The sequence below is a fragment of the Dreissena polymorpha genome, chromosome 10, assembly GCF_020536995.1.
Source record: "Dreissena polymorpha isolate Duluth1 chromosome 10, UMN_Dpol_1.0, whole genome shotgun sequence".
Taxonomy (NCBI): Eukaryota; Metazoa; Mollusca; class Bivalvia; order Myida; family Dreissenidae; genus Dreissena; species Dreissena polymorpha.
In genome coordinates, this window is record NC_068364.1 from 89,972,098 (window position 1) to 89,983,758 (window position 11,661).

The following is an 11,661-nucleotide window of genomic DNA, read 5'->3' on the forward strand; positions in this document are numbered from 1 at the left end:
CTATGTTAAAAACTGCATGAAACTAATCGAAAAGGCATAATATGAATATTTCAAAAATTGGTGAAGCAAATAAAAAAATGATGTTTTGTGGCTTACATTTGGAACAGTTAAGATTTGCTAAGGACTGTCAAAAGAGTTTACTTTAAAAAAATAATATTTCTTAACGGATGAATCTTAATTCAAAAGACATTCAGTGTAATTCCTTTCTGTAAAGAAGAAAATATTAATATAGTCTGACGAGTATGTTATTTTTGGACTATTTCAAGGCAACTGTCGGAAACTACTGCATATTATATATACAAATTAGACATCTATTCAATAAAATGTCCGAACATATTCATAAGAGCAGCAATTGAACGGTTCACATCAATTATGATAATAGTAAGTTACCATCTCTTAACTGGACGCAAAACTTCAAAAGTTCTTCTATAGCAAAGTCAGAGTCGTGAAAAGCAAAACAATTGTATTTGACTAATGGACTAATGTCTATTTAAATTCGAACAACTTACTACTGTAAGTACTGTAATGAGTTTTGCGAGAATAGCCACGATATAGAAAAATAACTTCGGAAGTCTTTAATAAAATCAGAAAAAAGATGACAAAGTGTTCCGTGCTCGTACACATGACGTTTCAACAAAGATAGATACACGGACGCACAGTCTCATAAAAAGGCAACATACTTTGCTAATAGAACATAAGTTAGAGAGAAATCTCATACCGTACGTCATTTTCTAAAACGGCGTTTTTACCAATGAATTTGTTGAAAAAGTATATTATTTAGACATGTTAAGACTTTTGTTTAGCCCAAATTTTCTTCTTGATAAACATACAAATAAATTCAATGAGAAAATGCCGTCTTTATGGGGACTAACCGTGCACCTGTTTTTGCTGATCTATTCTTTTATTGTTTATAACAACACTTTACGCTAAGTTTATGGAAAAAAACTAATCACAAAAAATGTATGTATAGTTTAAATCTAACTTGTAGATATATATATATGATATTGTTAACATAAATTATCCTTTCTTTAAACAGATTATCAAACATATATACCCCAAAGAACTTTCCGTAAAAAGGTCTTGTTCAGCGTTTACTGATAAACACTTCCTTAAAATAAAAGGAACTCTATATGACACATGAAATCATTTTAATTTAGATAATGTAAATATTTCTTAATCCTGGAGGAATGCATATTCGCAATAAGTTTTTTTATATGGTTGCGCTTGTTCCAGAATTAAGTATATGTATATATATATATATATATATATATATATATATATATATATATATATATATATATATATATATATATATATATATATATATATATATGTTACGTTCCTTTTAAGTATAATAAATATCTTTACATCTATACACAGAAAATTAAAATACCTGTTCTGCTTTTTTAAGGTCTGAAACTAAACGCATTAGCCAACGCATGTTTGTGTCATTGTGTTTTGGAGACCATGTTTTATAATAGTATTCAACTAATAAAACATTACTATCTTTAAATATGTTCAAATGACTGACCTGCAATATTGGACCTTGTTACGGTATAAATCCGTCCTGTCAAGCACAACTCAAGATCTATATCGATAACACAATCCAAACCCATCAATGATCTAAGTTTTGGGACTAGATATTACACAAGCTGAACAGATCCAAATGAACGGAAGGCCGTGAAGTATAATTCACAGCGTATAAACGAATTAATGTTGGGATTGCGATAGTAATAATTATACACTTAAACACATGCTGAAATTCCGACATCGCATGTATTCCGGATATGTACTCAACGACGATCCCTTTATTTAATAAGTTTCAATTACACATAATGACATATACAATCAAGAAAGTCGTTCAAACAGCTAAAAAGCGAACGGGACATATATATTTTTTATTAACACGTTATTGTCATACAACCAATTTAAATGTAATCCGGTATGACTACTTCACATGTATTTTATGCTCGATTTTCAGAGATGATGTATATAAAAATAGTGAAGACAACTGCGCTTGTTTGATCGCAACGTTTATGATAATTGCATTTAACCCGTATTGCGGAAAAATTGCGAGTGATGCATGCTGTTATCTAACTCAATGTATCGTTTTGGCCTTGTGTGGTTCTCTATCAGGTTTGTTGAAATAATGTCAATGTGATCACACTCGGCCCGGTCCTAAAGATTACTTGTTTTCCTTAAACGTATATAGTGAAATATTACAGAACAAAATACCTTCAATCGCAGGATCATATGCATGGGATAACTAATGTGACATACATCTGTCCTCTACAACGTTTGTTCAAATCATGCTCTTTTGGTCAAAATTAACCCCGCCTCTGGCGTTACTTTTTTTTCCTTATATGAATACAATGAAACATTTCAAAATCTTTACTTTCCTGCAATAGCCATCACAACATCATGCCCACGGTGAAATCGTTTCCACACTGTGTATTTGTTAACTAGTCGAACCTTTAAATGGCTTCGCCAAATCAAGCTTGAATCAATATCGCAGAGGCTAAATGTATGGTACGCCATACCTGTCAATAGTAATAGTTTTCAAGTGAATGCTTTTTTTCAATCATTTGCCGTGGTCAGTGGCTTGATACTATACTTATCTGGATCCTATTAACATGAACGTTTGTAGACGTTATTTCAGAGATTATAACGCCATTTCAATGTATAAAACAGTCTGATGACATTAACAACCAATATCAAAAATACAAATAAGTTAAACCCTTTTATGGAAAACAAAAACATTGAGTAAATTCCACAAGGTGTTAAAACTATTTTTCTGAACGGCCGTGAAAGCGTTTCATCATTTCATGTCGGTTACACACTATAACAACCAATAAATACGCTGATTGTCCTTATATATTGCGTAAACTCTTAAAGTCGTGTGAAAAATATCTTACTTGATTTCATTTTTTTCCCCAAATTATTCCGTGGGTAACCATGCACTATATTTCTTAAAATTCATTTGATCTGGGAATACATTGTCTCAAGGGTGCGGCTCGAAAAACACATCCACCTCTCCTGAAATCTTCACGTTGTACCGCAAAGGTACTATTTCGAACATGTTTAACACACAAGAAGTCCGTTACTGCAACCAACCACTTTGCATCTCCAGATTCTGCATTCGCAAACAAAATAGCTCCAATCGCATGGTTTTAGTACTAATGCGCCACAAAAAGCACTGTGACAAAATACATCGGTATTTTCAGTTGCAAAAATGGACCAACCAGAAGTCCAAAGCTATCGGAAAATGTTTGATTTTTTGAATAATACATTTTGCGGAAGCAAATGTCTCCGCCCAGCTTGCTTAGTCGGTAGAGCAGTTTACTGATAAACACGAGGTCGTGGGTTCGAGTACGAAGTCGGATGACACTTTTTTCCCTATTATTGAATGGATTTACTTAATTCTTTGACAGAACACCCCTTTGGACAAGACCTGTCTGTTGACTTTTTTAGCTTGACCCCTAGTTAACATTGACCATTAGTATCCAATTGCTCAAAAACTAACATTTTCCGTATCTTACTTGATATTGAATGGATTTACTTTATGCTTAGACACACACGAAGGCCCGTGTACTTAGGCAAGAACGATCCATAAACCTTACTGTACTAATAAGAAATTACTGCAATGATTGTCTTTATCAAATCTATGTCAAGTTTGGAACTGGGTAAGTGTATTATATCTTCGCAGTTTAGCTATCAATTGGCAAGTACGACAATGACTTGTTAAAAAAAGCAGAATTTACATTTAACTCCAATAGCTAAATCACAAAATGTTGACAGCCTGTCACCCTTCCTAACTTCCGTTTTCTTCAAAAAAGGTGATTTGTTGGCATCATGGTGTAAAGTGTTTTAACGACCACAAAATTTGAGCAAAATCGCCCCACCAGTACTTTGAGTACTTTGATTATGAATAGCTGACATAACCAGTTAACATGAGCTGTTAGTCCATCTTCAATTACATGTTTAAAGGTTGGAAAGATTAAAACACAGCATATATTGACAATAACAGTATTCACCATACTCGTATACTTCATATTAACATGACATTATATCCCGCAGCACATGGAACTTAAAAATATGCTCGTGACATTATCGGAAGTGATATGCACGTGAATATTAAAAAAAAAACGAACATACTATTATTAAAAACTGCATGTCTCTTGGGTATTGAATTTACATAAAACGACAGTTTTACATTTAACGTAACATTGTTGTCAAAGAAACAAATAGTGTTTTATAAAAAGAATATGTGCATATATTGGGTTAATGCAAACCAAAAGAAGTACACGTTGACAATGTGAATATACTGAATAGCTTGATATATCAATTATCACACATCATCCCATCAACCGATTAAGAAAAAGAGAGAAACATTAGATAGTTTCGGTGTTCCGTAAGTAAATAAGTCAGAAGTGTAAGAAAGATATCAATATTATAACGTTCATATATTTTCATAGGTATTTGCATGCAGTGGCATAAGTTGGTTTACAGGTAAGACTATAATGATTTTTGTAATTAAATCTTTAACGATTTTGAGTTAATTTTAACATAAAACCAATGATCTTCACCGATGATTTAAGATCATTATTTCTATATTGTTACACCTCTTCACCAACATAATTGGTGATTTTATCAGTCCGTATGTCAAGTTTAATTGTTGTAGGATTAATGACATATTTAACGCTGTCAACCAACTTCCTTATACATGGTTTATTAGGTAGTTTAGCTTTGTCAATGTTCAGATAATATATATAACAGATATTGAATAAGGTTAATTAAATTGACAATAAATCAACAAATTGACGCTATTTAAAGGTGTTATCGCTTTAAATCGTTGGTATAGAATTTCTACGTGTTCAATAATGTTTATAATGCAACTAATGACATTTATTAAGTAGTCGTATCACGGTTTAATCCAATAAAATAGACGGCTATTAAAGAAAGACATAATGCCTTTCAAAGTATACATTTTTCAAAAACTGAGATATCGACGAGATCGTTAAGAATGATACATGAATATATGCAATAAACAAATATGGTTCAATGATAATTGTTTATTTATTTAAAGGTATCTTTATACATATAAAAAATATCCAACAGCATTTCACACTAATTAAGCAGTGAAGTGCAAAGCAAACAAAGATTGGAAACAGTGCATACATACTTAAACAAAATCCAATTCACAGTCATCAAACGAAGAAAACTCATGAAAGGGCAACACCGGTTAGTTACGGAAGAGATATTAAGGATGTATACATAACAACAATTCACAATTATAAATCTAATATAATTTTATATTTATAATATATGTCACTAAAGAAGAAAGTTTTCAAATGTTTCATACAGGTGTCCCTTGACTAATTTTATCTCAAATTTTAAGTCAGTGAATTCCAGAACATTAGTCTTACATTATTGAAATATTTGCCACTGAAAAGCCTCCTCTATTATTATGAGACCACATAGCAGCCAACTTACGATTTTGAAGATCAAAGTGTACATTTTGTACCTTTTGACAATTTCCTACCCAGACGGTAAAACAAATATTGATATGCCGTGCATATAGGAACACTAAAGGATCAAAACATTTACTGCGATATAAACTTTATTTACCTGTGTCTATACAATTCATAGATTTACTATTTAAGCAGCCATTATTTAATTTGCATGTGAACTTGTTAATTTTACAGAAGGAAATAAAAGCAAAAGACATAGCCGTTTAAAAACATTCCAACCGTTAACTGCAAATTCCACTTTTGTTGTTGTTGATGTTATTACTGTGTCTGTACTTTAATTTCATGTTGTGATTTCTAAGTTTGTGCACACAATTAAGCTTTCATAACTTTATCGTATCTTTCCATCATCGCAGCATATCTATTTCAATATGCATACATTAGTATTTTGTTCGTATGTTATTGTCAGATGACTCACATTTCTGATCAAATCGCAGCCATTGTGTTGCGTTTAATTGTTGCAAAGTTTAAGCTATTTCTGGCAGCGACTTAACAAAGCATGAAACAAGTTATTTTTAGGTATGTCGAAATCAATGTTTTATTCTCGTTTAAAGTGGTGTATCCTTCGTTCTAATTGCCCAAAGTTTGTTTAACACAACATTGAAATTCGACACTCAATATGGCCATGTATTTTTTGCATGATGTCATTTTTGAACGTTCATGATTTAAATAGTTATTGTTGATTCTTATACATATGCTAGAGATGCTTTCGAAACAATGCATTTTAGGATAAGAATCGCCTGATGCACAATGGCATTTAAACCGACAGGCAAAGAGGGGGCGACGACCACCGGTGAATGCAGCGCAGTTATACACAAGAAGGTAAGTTTACACTTTGCGATTACACTATGAGATTGTTATGAAATGTTGTGCCTAACAACTTAAACAATAGCACCACCCCCACCACCACCAACAGCAACAACATCATCTTCAATACAAATAAAACTACTTCTAATAAAGCGACGTTTTACACATATAATAACCTCACAATATCCATATTGCCGAAAGTGTAATCATATATGCACAGTGAATAACAGTCATGCTAGTAAGTCCTCTCGCACATTTAGTTCATCCAGTTTGTCAATGCAGTTGTGTTACTGTTATTTTAAACACAAACTTTTGTGGTTTAACAGGGTGACGCTCATGGAAATGGCCATGGCAGAAAGTGAGTACATGTGTTATTAGATCAGTACATATTGTTGCGTGTCTATCCACTTTAAGAATTGTGTAAAGGGCAAAATTAAAAAGGACCACACAAGTTCTTCATTTCACAGCGATACACTTTATATTCAAAATTATATATTTACGCACCAAAATCTAACTCTGTTTGTTGAATTAGTTATTTAAACATCCAATAATTATTTAACCCCTTTTAATATATCGTAATCAAATAGGATCATACGTGATACGCACGTTCTTTGTTGGGACCTTTATAATTATTCATAACGTTTCTATTCGTGACTTACCAAACAGGAAGAAACGTCTATTGAATGCATGTAGTCAATTAAATAAAACCAAAAATATGAATAACATACACCAATACAATGTTCAGACTAGTGGCATATATATATTATTTGTATTGATTGATAAAGTGGGCGAATAAATCTGATATAAATAATTGATCGGTTGTCGTGTGCTGACATTATACCGAGATTCTACAGACGACAATCAAACTGAGCAGTGATAAGTTAATGAAGACCTATATTGTTGTATTATGTTCCTGTTTCCAAATTTTACTGGTGAAGCTAGGCACATTATGCGCACAACAACAATAACACTTGAAGTACCACGAATATATCCAATAGTCAATTTACACAAATAGAATAATAATTTCCTTGAATTTTTTTCTATATTTTTAACAACATGCATAATTGAGGAGACCTGTGCTTATAGCATGTGTTTACGATTTAAATGTAACATTTTATATATGAATATTTAAACCAACGTCTTTTGTTAAACCTATGAACGTAAATAATATATATATATATATATATATATATATATATATATATATATATATATATATATATATATATATATATATATAGATATATATATATATATATATATATATATATAAATATTATTTTTTATGTTTACCATAAATAAACTATTGTCTCATAAGAATTTGATTACACTATTCAGACATTATCCTACGGACGCTCTCTAAACTAAATCAAGGTTTCAGGGGTTTAAACTGAGAGGGACATCTGCGCCTAAATTAATGGCAAATATTGATAAAAAATTAAAAGAAGAATTATTGGGTAGTCATTTACAAATGTTTAATAGATGGTTTTTGCCGGTGATCATTTTGAGAGACAAAAAAGCCTAAATCGATAAATCTGTACAGGAATGCTCTCCGGATGGTCTTCCGAATAAGCAATACAAATTGATTAGCTCGGATGCATAATAATGTAATCCATTACAGCTAATATTTCATTTCAAACGACATCATATAAACAATTGAATGACATTGTATCAATTGTTTAAATAAATCATCATTGGTGCTTTTTAAAAGTTGAACACCTAAGTCACGGGAGCAAAAATATCTTGGGGATGAAACGTTTACCTTTATATTTCTATAAATTTCTATGACAATTGGGATTTAAATTCACAGGATTTAATTATGGATTGCCTATCTAAGAAGCTCATTAAATTGCAAATATATATTAAAAAAATAGTATAGGAACGTGAAAAAATATTAAAGGGATCTTTTCACGCTTTGGTAAATTGACAAAATTGAAAAAAGTTGTTTCAGATTCGCAAATTTTCGTTTTAGTTATGATATTTGTGAGGAAACAGTAATACTGAACATTTATCATGGTCTAATATAGCCATTATATGCATCTTTTGAAGATTTTAAAACCTAAAAATTATAAAGCGTTGCAACGCGAAACGATTGAATAATTTGGAGGGTTCTGTTTTTGTCGTTAAATTTTGTGAAACTACGAAGATTGCTTATATAAGGTATAAAATACGTTCAGTATGTGTACACGGCGGAATAGCTCAGTAGGCTAAAGCGTTTTTACTTCGGTACTCTGGCAGGACTCCAGGGGTCACTGGTTCGAAACCTGCTCCGGGCAATGTTCTTTTCCTTTTTTTAATTTTATTCTTGATTTTTTACTGGAGCTTTTACGATCCAATGTTTACATTTATCAATATAAAGCATTTAATGAATAAGTTAAAAAATTCCAAAATCTGTGAAAAGGCCCCTTTGATAGAACAGGATGAAAAAGCACGTGGGTCCGCTAAAGGTAATACCTTCCTTTCATGTATAATTCGTGTTTACAACTACTTCCAACAATTTAATGTTCTATTTTTCTATTGACTAGAAGCGTATTGGATATTGTGTGTAGATATTTTTTGTTTACATTCGATTTCCTTTTGATTAGATAAATAATCGTTCAAATATTGATTAATAAATTAATTATTATGAACGCAAGTTAACGTATTCTGCGATAAAAGTTGTCATTTTCCAACTATCCAGAGAAATTAGTAAAACAACTTATACAGCTACGGGGTTCATTGTTTCAAGCATACATTTCAGATATGAAGCATGGAGCGAAAAAAAATGTCTTAATGTTAGCCAAATGTTTATTTTTAGACTTCAAAATCCTGAGCAAGACAAAGTCGACGAATTACAGGCGCAAGTAGACCTTCTTGAGAAGAAATTTGCGTAAGCATATTATCTACCATATAACGCATGGATAACAAGTTTGCTATAACTGCATAGACTGTGCATAGACAAAGTAACCATACAACTCGATTTCCTCAGATATCTTGCAAATTAAACACTGCGATATTTCTTTTAGTATTTTATTATAATTGTAAACACAATATCATATTTAGTAGATGTAGACATTAAATTCACAAAGTAAATATCCGTTTTTTTTAAACCGGCGTTATTTCTAATAAAAGATTCCGACAGCCTGTTTCGCTGTTTCCGTTTTAAACTATCTTAATTATCTATACTTTTTTATGAACCGTTTTACAAAAGTAATATCACTGTACATACTAGTTTAAACTTAAAAGCTTATAAAGTACCCTTAAGACGAAATGAAGAATACAATGACTGCAGAGACCATACACACCGTTTCAGTGACCGTTAAGATGCACGTCATTTAGAACTCGAGAGTGTTTCAAATAATCCTTAGGCTTTCAATGCAATCGAGCTTAAATACATAAAATTAAAACGTCATTTAGGAAGAAAGTGTGAGCATATTATTAAAGCAATACATCGACGGTTTTTACGTTAAATATTTTCATACAATAGATAATGCTGTCTTGATAACTGGAACGGGGGTATTTAAGTCAACTTCATTATGGTTTATATCCAGTGTTCTCCATAAAATCTAAAGTAGCCAGAAATATTTTTAAAGTAGCCAGTGACTAAGCACGCGGCATGTCGCGTGCACGAGCCGCGAAGTGGCGAGTGGGGTAGGTGCGGGAGGGGTATCCCCTCCTGCCAGGGGGATTTGGGGTCTCCCCCAGGATTTTTTTAAAAGTACATGAGTGAAATGGTGCAATCTGGTGCATTCTAGGGAGTTTTTCTTAGATTGAAGTAACCTAGCATTTTTCATAGAAAATGAAATATTTATTTGAAATTTATTGAATAACTCTCTCACAAACTTTGAAAAAAGAAACATGAAATTGCAACAACTGTTTTAATAATCTGAATCTGAAGATCCATAGTCAGAATCTAGCCCAGATCCTTGGTCATCCATGCCAAGGGCGTGGAGGGCATCTTGGTATTCTGCTTCTCCAAACTGTGGGGCTGGCTCAGGCTGCACTTGGACAAACTGGTTAAGGTCGTTCTGTAGCTTTTTCAGGTCCTCCTCTTCCAGGGATTGTCCCAGTGGTGGCATCTCTGTACGAACTACAGTACACTCCACGCGTTTTCCCAAAAAAAACGCGCTCCCTCCGCGGGTTTTTTTCTGCTAGCGAGTGATCACGCGGCGTTGGAAAGCGAGGTGAACTCGATAAAACGCTCGGCGTTACGCCGCGTTCGCTAATTCCCGCGGCGTGTATTACTTTAGCCAAGTCGGTAAATGCAGACGATTGCCGTTCTTATCAGTGACCGCCGCGCAACACCGCGTAAGCAATGTGCTACTGGGCATACCAAAAAAATAAGAAGATTATTTAAGATGAATGTGTTTCGAATTTCGTAAACACGCGGACGCCATTATTAGTAACTGTACAAAAAGTTGGGAAAATCCGAGATAGATTTATTTGTTGTGTCAAAGCTTAGACCAAGTAATTTCGGCCATTCAGGACTCAACTTTTCGTAAAACACGTGTTCAATTAACTGTTAAACTCCACCCTTTGTTTCCTGTAAAAGATTCGAAAGGCGGAGCTAAGCACGTGCAGTTACATATTTCGACAGTTGCTATTGAGTTATAAACACCCCATTGGTTTAGCGTGTTGATTGCCAAACAAAGGAAGCCAATTTTGTCGGCGAGAACAGTGTGTTTTTCATGCCTTCAGACAGGAAGCGGTTTTTCTTTCATGACGTCAAACTGTCAATTCACACATATTGCGAATTTTTGCGAGACTTTTAATAGGGTCCTCGGTCATTTGTCTACATGTTCAGTATAGAAAAAACACCTGCTAACATGAAAACTTTGGATTAAATTATCAAAATAAAAACAATGTTGCAAACTGTGATTATATTAATTGGTAAGTATCAGTTAAAAGACGACGCTTTGTTTGTCGTAAATCAACGAGTTTTCTATACAACAACAACTACTTCTACAGCCACGTCGGGATCGATCTATCTTGGTTGTTTTTTTTTAATTGTATATATTATACTACATGTATGTACTTGTAATAAATGTAATTTTATTTGAAAATCAGGAAGTCAAACAACGTTAAATTGATCGTTATCTCGTTAAACGCGGAGTTTCCCCCGCGTTGCCAACGCCGAGGGCCGCCGCGTCGGCTTATCAATTTTGCCGATCGTTAACCGCCGCGTCCAAAATCATGCAAACGCCGCGTATCGCGGGATTTTCTTAATCTCCCTCCAGGTCACTGCCCGCGGAGAAGCGAGAGAAATTGGGGAAAACGCGTGGAGTGTACTGTATCGATCGGTTTTATCCGTGCTTCTTCCTGTTCGGCGCAAAATTAACGCGCATTA